General features: G+C 44.6%; 1 pseudogene; it reads right to left on the bottom strand.

The window, feature by feature from the left end:
* Window positions 1–4970: 4970 nt before the first annotated feature.
* On the bottom strand, window positions 4971–9567 carry LOC124029545 (annotated as a pseudogene).
* Between the last annotated feature and the right edge of the window lie 433 nt (window positions 9568–10000).

Consider the following 10000-nt stretch of genomic DNA (forward strand, 5'->3'; position numbering starts at 1 on the left):
GTGCGTGTACTGTTTTGATTGGACTGTTGATCTGTGTGTACTGTTTTGATTGACCGTTGATTTCACTGTGCGTGTACTGTTTTGATTGGACTGTTGATTTCACTGTGCGTGTACTGTTTTGATTGGATTGTTGATTTCACTTGCATGTACTATTTTGATTGGACCGCTGATCTGATTGTGCGTGTACTCTTTTGATTGGACTGTTGATCTGTGTGTACTGTTTTGATTGGACTGTTGATCTGTGTGTACTGTTTTGATGGGACTGTTGATCTGTGTGTACTCTTTTGATGGGACTGTTGATCTGTGTGTACTCTTTTGATGGGACTGTTGATCTGTGTGTACTGTTTTGATTGGACTGTTGATCTGTGTGTACTGTTTTGATTGGACTGTTGATCTGTGTGTACTGTTTTGATTGGACTGTTGATTTCACTGTGCGTGTACTGTTTTGATTGGATTGTTGATTTCACTTGCATGTACTATTTTGATTGGACCGCTGATCTGATTGTGCGTGTACTCTTTTGATTGGACTGTTGATCTGTGTGTTTTTGATTGGACTGTTGATCTGTGTGTACTGTTTTGATGGGACTGTTGATCTGTGTGTACTCTTTTGATGGGACTGTTGATCTGTGTGTACTCTTTTGATGGGACTGTTGATCTGTGTGTACTGTTTTGATGGGACTGTTGATCTGTGTGTACTGTTTTGATTGGACTGTTCATCTGTGTGTACTCTTTTGATGGGACTGTTGATCTGTGTGTACTCTTTTGATGGGACTGTTGATCTGTGTGTACTCTTTTGATTGGACTGTTGATCTGTGTGTACTCTTTTGATTGGACTGTTGATCTGTGTGTACTCTTTTGATTGGACTGTTGATCTGTGTGTACTCTTTTGATTGGACTGTTGATCTGTGTGTACTCTTTTGATTGGACTGTTGATCTGTGTGTACTCTTTTGATTGGACTGTTGATCTGTGTGTACTCTTTTGATTGGACTGTTGATCTGTGTGTACTCTTTTGATTGGACTGTTGATCTGTGTGTACTCTTTTGATTGGACTGTTGATCTGTGTGTACTCTTTTGATTGGACTGTTGATCTGTGTGTACTCTTTTGATTGGACCGTTGATCTGACTGTGTGTGTTCAGGGCACCCTGAAGGGCTTTGACCAGACCATCAACCTGATTCTGGATGAGAGTCATGAGCGTGTGTTCAGTTCCTCTCAGGGCGTGGAGCAGGTGGTCCTGGGACTATACATCGTCAGAGGAGACAACGTGTAAGTATCATGTCGACCTATGGCGGAACTCTCACCTTTCACCCAAACGACCCCTTATGACCTCTCCCTCTCACTGCGCCCGTTCACACCCCATCATGCACTTGGATTGGTGAAGAGACTGAGTGTCGACAACATTTCTGAAACCGTGAGGGAATGAACACTTTAACTGGCCACTTTGGGGGGGGGGGGTCAGACTTCAACACACAGTAATACACCCAGGCCCAACTGCTCTCTCTATTTTGCAGAGCTGTGATTGGGGAGATTGACGAGGACACAGATTCTTCGCTGGACCTGGGGCATCCGCGCTGAACCCTTAACTCTATAGTCCACTGACCTCTCACCCTGACCCCTCAACTCGGATGTGCTGACCCCTACACCTGGTGATTGTGTGTGTGAGAGAGTGTGAAGAGAAAGCTAGAAATAGAGTAGTGTTTCAATTTCAGCACCTGCTCAGCAATAGCTGATGTCCCCGTCTGCAGAGCACAGTTTATCTCCCCCATGAAGGACCCAGGGACTAATAATAGGATGTTGATGAATGTGTTGATGTTTTTTAATAAAGTGTGTTTCGTTTAACATGAAGTGTGTGTTGTTACTCCACAACAACAGTGTGAGTAAAGGGCTATAATAAACTGGGTGGATCGAGCCCTGAATGCTGATTGGCTGACAGCCGTGGTATATCAGACCATATACCATGGGTATGACAAAACAATACTTTTTACTACTACGTTGGTAACCAGTTTATAATAGCAATTGCGTCTTGCGTCGGAACAGCCCGTAGCCGTGGTATATTGGACATATACCACACCCCCTCGTCTTACATATACACCCTGCGTGCACATATACCACACCCCCCGTGGACATATACCACACCCCCCGTGGACATATACCACACCCCCCAGTGCACATATACCACACCCCCTCGTGCACATATACCACACCCAATGACCACTCTGGCAGAACTAAAGAGTTCCTTGGCTAAGCTGGGAGAACCTGCCAGAAGGACAAGTCTCTACAGGACTTCACCCATCTGGGCGTTGGAAAACCACTCAGAAAAAGGCACACCTTAAGTTTGGATAAAGGTCTGATGAGACAAAAATGTTGCTCTTTGACCTGAATGCACATTAAAAGTAAATCTGGGACAACTCAAATTAGTATAATATGTTATGTTTGGTATGGTTACAAAAGACAGGTTACTTAAGACAAAAACAAAAGTGGGGTGGATGGGTGGCTGTATAACACAAATGTCTTGAATCCTATCACGGACAATTTTAGCTAATTAGCAATTTTGTAACTACTTTTTAGCTACGTTGCAACTCGTTAGAAAGTTAGCTAACCCTTCCCCTAACCTTAACCCCTAGAGCTAGTTAGCGTTAGCCACCTAGCTGTTAGCAACAACAAATTGTAATTCGTGACATATCATACGTTTTACAAATGGTAGTGTCATAACTATCAAACTAGTCAGGAGTAGAGCAAATCTATAGTAGTTTTATGCAATTAGCAACTAGGGTTTGTTCTATTTCTCATCTCGATCTTGGCTCACACCATGTCCTTGACTATACCCACAGACCAGCTGCAGGGAGCTAGAGGAGACCATCCCTTTACAGAAGCACAGCATTTGTAGTTATGAAAATCTCTTACTATTGTTCAGCATATAATTCAACAATCAATATTCAACAAAGCAGGTAAATACGTAATATTTCCCTTACAGTTTTCACACATCAAAGTTCCTGTAGATTGTTAAAACAGGATCTCACATACTGCAGTTGCACCCAATGGCTCTTATCTGTACGCCCAGACCCATGACTAAGTCACACAAGACAAGCCTAAACTAAAATATAACCATGGATAATTCTCCAAGTAAAAACAGCATAGTATGTTCAATTAACCAACATGGTAGTTAATTCAATAATTTCCTCTATAATGGTTACATAAGACAGGTTTCTTAAGGCAAAAAGTAGGGTGGTTTGTCGGGGTGGATGAGTGGGCATATAACATGAACGTCTAGCAACCCCAAGGTTGCGTGTTTGAATCTCATCACAGAAAACTTTAGCAACTTTGCAATTACTTTTTAGCGACGTTGCAACTACTTATCAAGTTAGCTAACCCTTCCCTAACCTTAACCCCTAGAGCTAGTTAGCTAACCTTCCCCCTCCCTAGAGCTAGTTAGCTAACCCTTCCCCTAACCTTAACCCCTAGAGCTAGTTAGCGGTAGCCACCTAGCTGTTAGCAACAACAAATTGTAATTCGTGACATATGATACGTTTAACAAATTCGAAACATATCGTGTGAATTGTTATTCATAATATATCACACAAAATGGATAATGGACATCCACAAATAAAGATACAATACGAAACGTAACATATATAAATGGAGTGTTTTGGATTTATATACGCACAAAACAATACGAAATGCTCTGAGACCATGTTGAGAAAACCAGGCACAGCATCATGCTATGGGGATGTTTTCAGCGGCATGGACTGGGAGACAGGCAAGGACAGAGGGAACAATGAATGGATCCAAATACAGGCAAATCCTTGATGACGACCTGCTTCAGAGTGCAAACAACTTCGACTGAGGCAAAGACTTACGTTCCAACAGAACAATGACCCCAAACAAACAGCCAAAGCAATACTGGAATGACTTCAGAACAAGAATGTGAAAGTCCTTGTGTGGCCCAGCCAAAGCCCAGACTTGAACCCATTGAAAATCTGTGGATTGAAGGACTTGAAGATTGCTGTTTCGCCGCTCCCCATCTAATTTAACAGAGCTTGAGAACAGAACAGAGCGTGAGAAAATGAAGAATGGGGAAAAACCCTAATCCAGATGTGCAAAGCTGATACAAACAAAACCAAGACAAAGCAAATCTGTAATTGCTGCCAAAGGTGCTTCCACAAGTATAGACTCAGGGGTGTGAATGCTTATGCAAATGTGATTTCTGTATTTCATTTAAAATACATTTGCAAAACATTTTTCTATTGATTGATATGTAGCCTACATTGGGCCTTTATGATGTCCTTTACAAATCAAATCAAACTACATTTTATTGGTCACGTACACATATTTATCAGATGTATGTGAGTGAGTAGTGAAATGCTTGTGTTCCAGCTCCAACAGTGCAGTAATATCTCCTTTCTTTCTGTAATGTTTCCTTTCTTTCTGTGTCACCAAACGTTTGCATAATATTAAAGTGACCAGGTTGTTAAGGGAACCATACTGGCCAAACATTTTGTTCTTATATTATAATAGAGATGTGTGGACATGTGTTTTCATATTTAGAATATTTAGAAGCAACGTGGAAAGCAGTATCGTTGTTGTTTCGGAAGAATCTGTTGAGTTCATGCTGAGACAAACCAAAAAGGAAAATCCCTACACACGCACCACACACACACACACACACACACACACTCACACACACACACACACACACACACACACACACACACACACACACACACACACACACACACACACACACACACACACACACACACACACACACACACACACACACACACACATCAGACAGACACGCTAATGAAACTCAGCTGTAAATCAATATCTGTCTTGACTTAATGTGTGTTTTCCTGAATAACAATACTCTGATTCATAGCAGTTCTTGGAAACGGTTATAATCTATTTAGTCTCTCACAAGAACATTGTGACTTTATATGAGTGAATCAGAGAGGAGACAGAGGCTTTAGTTCTGAACTATACATCCTTTAAAAATGAAACACTGAGATTCCCAAAGGCAGGTCATCTCCCAATCAAGCTTTAACATAGAGTGTATTTGTGTCACTATGGCAGTATGATTTCTGCCACTAGTGACTGTGTGTGTAGCTGGTCGACGGGCCCCAGTGTCAGCGCCCCTTGTAGACTGAGTCTCTGCTCTGCACTCCAGCGCCGGAGTCTCGTAGTGGACACGCAGCCATGGCTGCCCTGGGGTCAGAGGGCAAGGTCGAGTCAGACTAGGGTGACCCTACACCTTCACACCCCTAACACACACCTAACACACACACACACACACACACACACACACACACACACACACACACACACACACACACACACACACACACACACAGTCAGTCAGAGTTCTCACCTTTCTCCACCTTATGTCCCAAAGACACCAGAAGCTCCGCCCCACGCTGTGATTGACAGGGTCTCGGCCTTGAACGTCCCGCCCCAACCTGTGCAGCACCTGAGCAATGACCATGCCGTCAATGTCCAGCACTGTTCCTGCAGACACCAAAGACAAGGTCATGCAGTGTATACGTGTGTATGTGTGTGTGTGTGTGTTTTGTGTATCTGTACCTGTGTGTGTGTGTGTGTGTGCTTATTTGTGTATCTGTACCTGTGTGAGTGTGTGTGTGCATTTGTATCTGTGTGTGTGTGTGTGTGTGTGTGTGTGTGTGTGTGTGTGTGTGTGTGTGTGTGTGTGTGTGTGTGTGTGTGTGTGTGTTACCGTGGCCCTGTGTCTCCAGTTCTGTCTGGTAGTGTGCCCGTCTCAGGATGCTGTAGTAGTCTGCATTGGTTGAACAGAGTGATGCAGCGATCTGACTGGCTACTCCTGACCAATCATCATGTTCTGGAACTTTTCCAGGGCTGCACCATTCTGCAGGGTTGTAGAGATCACCTTTTTACCCTCCTCCAGGCTCCCTGCACGGCCAATCATCCACAACAGCAGCCCACCTACACACAAACACGCACACACAAACACGCACACACACGCACACACACAGAATATTGACGTGAGTTTGAAGGTAATGAACGTCCACAGCTTCTGTGTCGAGACTGTAGCTAACCCCGAGCAGCACTGACATTCTAACTAGGTCTTGGTCTGCTTGGTTTTGGTCCAAAGGAACCAATTCACTGAGTGTGTTTGTGTGTGTGTGTGTGTTTATTCCTCACCCAGACTTGTGACCAGCTCCAGTATGTCGTCTGGGCCCCTCCCCTTTAGACACTCCAGGGACTCCATCACTTCCAGAGTGTTCCCCACACAGCGACCAATAGGACAGTTCATACGACTAAGCACCGCCCCACGGATCCCCAAACTGTTTCCAACTGTCACCTGCAGGAGAGAATGGTAAGGGTGAGGGGTCTGGTAAGGGTCAGGGGTCATGGTAAGGGTCAGGGGTCTGGTAAGGGTCAGGGGGTCATGGTAAGGGTCGGGGGTCATGGTAAGGGTCAGGGTCATGGTAAGGGTCAGGGTCTGGTAAGGGTCAGGGGTCATGGTAAGGGTCAGGGGTCATGGTAAGGGTCAGGGGTCTGGTAGGGTCAGGGGTCATGGTAAGGGTCAGGGGTCTGCTTTGTGTTATGTCCTTTCTATTCCAGAATTGACAACCAGTTGAGTTCTAACTAATTCAACAACCTTATTTGATCAATCAAGTACAAGGCAGGAGTGAAAACATGGCCCTCCAGACTTTCAAACAAGAATGGGGTAAAAGGTCAGGTGTCAGTGTTACCATGGACTGGGCCAGTGACTTGGCACTGCCCAGGTCTTTGTAGAGCTGCATTCCCAAACCACATCCAGAACCAAGGCACTCAGAGACTCAGCACCCTTCTTAGAGATGATAGAGCCTGGAGAGAACACACACACTATTCACATGTTCATTTCTCTACTTTGAAAGGTTGTCCAGTTTGCTGTTGTTGTTGTTGTTGACCTGTGATGAGTGGAGGCTGTCGACTGTAGACGTAACGTCTCTCAGAGCGTACATGACCTTGTCAGCAGGCACCAGGTTATCTGTCTGTCCTACAATGCAACAGCCAACCTCCTCCAGGATCCGATGCAGCTGAGGATGGTGCCATAATATCACACGTTAATAACTTGTAAATGAGAGAGCGAGAGAGAGAAACAGAGAGAGAGAAAAACAGAAGAGAGAGAGAGAGAGAGAGAGAGAGAGTACCTTTACCTGTTGTACAGACTGATGACGTTAAAGCCAGGGATGGACTCCAGTTTGTCAGCGTGCCGCCTGTGTGTGCCAGACCTCTGCCACTTATCATGGGTACCTATGGACACAGCTTCTGATAGTCAGACACACACACACACACACACACACACACACACACACACACACACACACACACACACACACACACACACACACACACACACACACACACACACACACACACACACACACACACACACACACACACACACACACACACACAGGTGTATCCAGGCAGGTACCTTGCAGCCGCAGGCCGCCAGAGCAGGAGCCAGCACCAGGCTGATCTTGTCGCCCACTCCACCCGTCGAGTGTTTATCCACCATTAGCCCCTCCCACTCTGCACATTGCCATGACATCACTTCCCTGACATCATCATCTCCTTCGTCAGTGTGAGAGTCTCCTCTGCTACCATTCCCTGCAGCCAGATTGCCATCAACATGGCTCCTATACACACACACACACACACACACACACACACACACACACACACACACACACACACACACACACACACACACACACACACACACACACACACACACACACACACACACACACACACGCAAACACACACACACACATGCAGACACACACACACTCACACACACGCACACACACACACACATACACACATCAGACTTTCAAATGTAGAGTGCAGGTTTTGGCCTGAGCTTGACTATTGATACTCAGTCTAAAGTGGGTGGGGGTTGTCTTCTCTGCAGACCTATAATAACTTGCCTTATCTGGCATCCCACCCACTGTGACTCTGTGACCTACCTGCACGTCGCTGGATGGTGTGTGTGTGTGTGTGTGTGTGTGTGTGTGTGTGTGTGTGTGTGTGTGTGTGTATGTGTATGTTATGTGTGTGTGTGTGTGTGTGTGTGTGTGTGTGTGTGTGTGTGTGTGTGTGTGTGTGTACCAATCTGGCTCTCTTGGATGGTCTTGTCCTTGACACCCTGTGCAGAAGTCTCGGATCTCCCAGCGCTCAGCTGTTCACCATTCTGTTTCTTGCGGATGTGTTCTGGGAAAGTGGCTGTGCTCTGCTCGTGGTGCGCCATCCCTGCAGCTCACTGACACACAGCGGACTGACACACAGCAGCATGTGACAAGTAGGAGACGAAAATACACAAGGGATTGTTTTAAATCACTAAACTATTGTGTGTGTGTGTGTGTGTTGGTGTGTGTGTTTCAACAGAATCGGCGGAATGAATACACCCCTGATCAGTGTAAATACAGTTCACTCTCATAACTGCCACGTTGCGTTCCTTCTCTCCCTTTGCTTGTGGACTTCAATGTACAACACATGTGACCAGGCAAAGAAACATTTCCAAGCCAAACCTCTACACACAATAAAAGATGATTGTGACTTTGCCATTGTAATTGTTTGTAAGCTTGTGTAGTCAAATGAATCTATGATCGTATGCTATCCATTTGTTGTTTGTATGCTGTTCTTTGTATGACATTTTAATATTTGATTATTAACCAATGATATTAGGCCTCTCCTGGCCATGATTACAGACACCTGTGTCTTTTGACACTATATAAATGAGTCATTCCGCAGTGTTTGTGATTATACCCTGATGAAGACAGCTTGGCTGTCGAAACGTTTGGTATTCCATTTTTGCATCTGAGCTCCTAGAGTGTGCGGTTGGTTGTCTTTTATTTTCAAACCTCTACAAACAACATACATTGTTACCATATTATCTAAAATAACGGCATACATTGTCAGCATAGTTAATAGAACTAACTTGTTAGTAAACCTGCTACAATCGTATAGTAACGTCAGTGTAACAGTCAGTTAATAGTTACACAAGGGGGCCCCAGTGGCAATAAATGAGTAAAACCAAAATCTTACCTTGACTTGGAAGAGTTCCAGTGTTGTGTTGGAAAGTCTGTTTGAGCAGCGCGTTTCTGTTGGCTGAACTAGTCAGCTGAATTTACTAGATAAACAATAATGAAAGTGAAAAAAATGCTTAATCATCTCTCTCTCTTGCTCTATTTCTCTCTTGCTTCTACTTCATTTTGGAAGAAATGAATTTGTTCAAAACTGTTCAACTAATGTCTTTCTCTCTCTTTGAGTCAACTACCCATATCATGGGTTTCTCAATGGAAACAAAGTCATAGAAATAAAGACATTGTAATTAATTGTATGATTTGTGCCTTGGTCCTCCTTTCTTTTTGATGACCAATTTACCCCTTTTACCAAAGAGCATCTTCTGTCTACCAAGTCTACTATTGTGTACCTCAGCAATGCTTCCATTCCTCCTCTTCTTTTCTGTGTCTATTAAGGTTTTCAGAACTTCAGAGTTTCCTACCTGTACCGGAATGCTGCTCCTGAACACTGTCATGTCTTCCAACCTTGAGGACACACCGGTCAAATACCCCTCTCTGTCTGTCTGTATGGAAGGACGAGTGACCAATGGGTGAGTGGTGGAGCGGGTCAGTTAGTCATTAACTACGACAGTAGTCAATACCCATCACGAATCAGAAGGGGAAACAGTCATTTTGACCTAAATAAATATGACCCTACCACATCCCCTCATCCCAATACCCTCACCCTTCTTCTTACCCTCACCCTCACGCCTCCCCTTACCCTCACCCCTCCCTTACCCTCACCTGTCTTCCTCTACCTGTACCCTCCCTAGTCCCAACCTAACATCTGACCTGTCTTCCCTCATGCCTTAATACATGGGTTTCACTCAAATATGAAAGACACATAATGGAGCTTAATCAAAGCATTTCATAGGCCTATACCCATAACATCACTTACGCCACATCTC

The sequence above is a fragment of the Oncorhynchus gorbuscha genome, unplaced genomic scaffold, assembly GCF_021184085.1.
Source record: "Oncorhynchus gorbuscha isolate QuinsamMale2020 ecotype Even-year unplaced genomic scaffold, OgorEven_v1.0 Un_scaffold_6762, whole genome shotgun sequence".
NCBI lineage: Eukaryota > Metazoa > Chordata > Actinopteri > Salmoniformes > Salmonidae > Oncorhynchus > Oncorhynchus gorbuscha.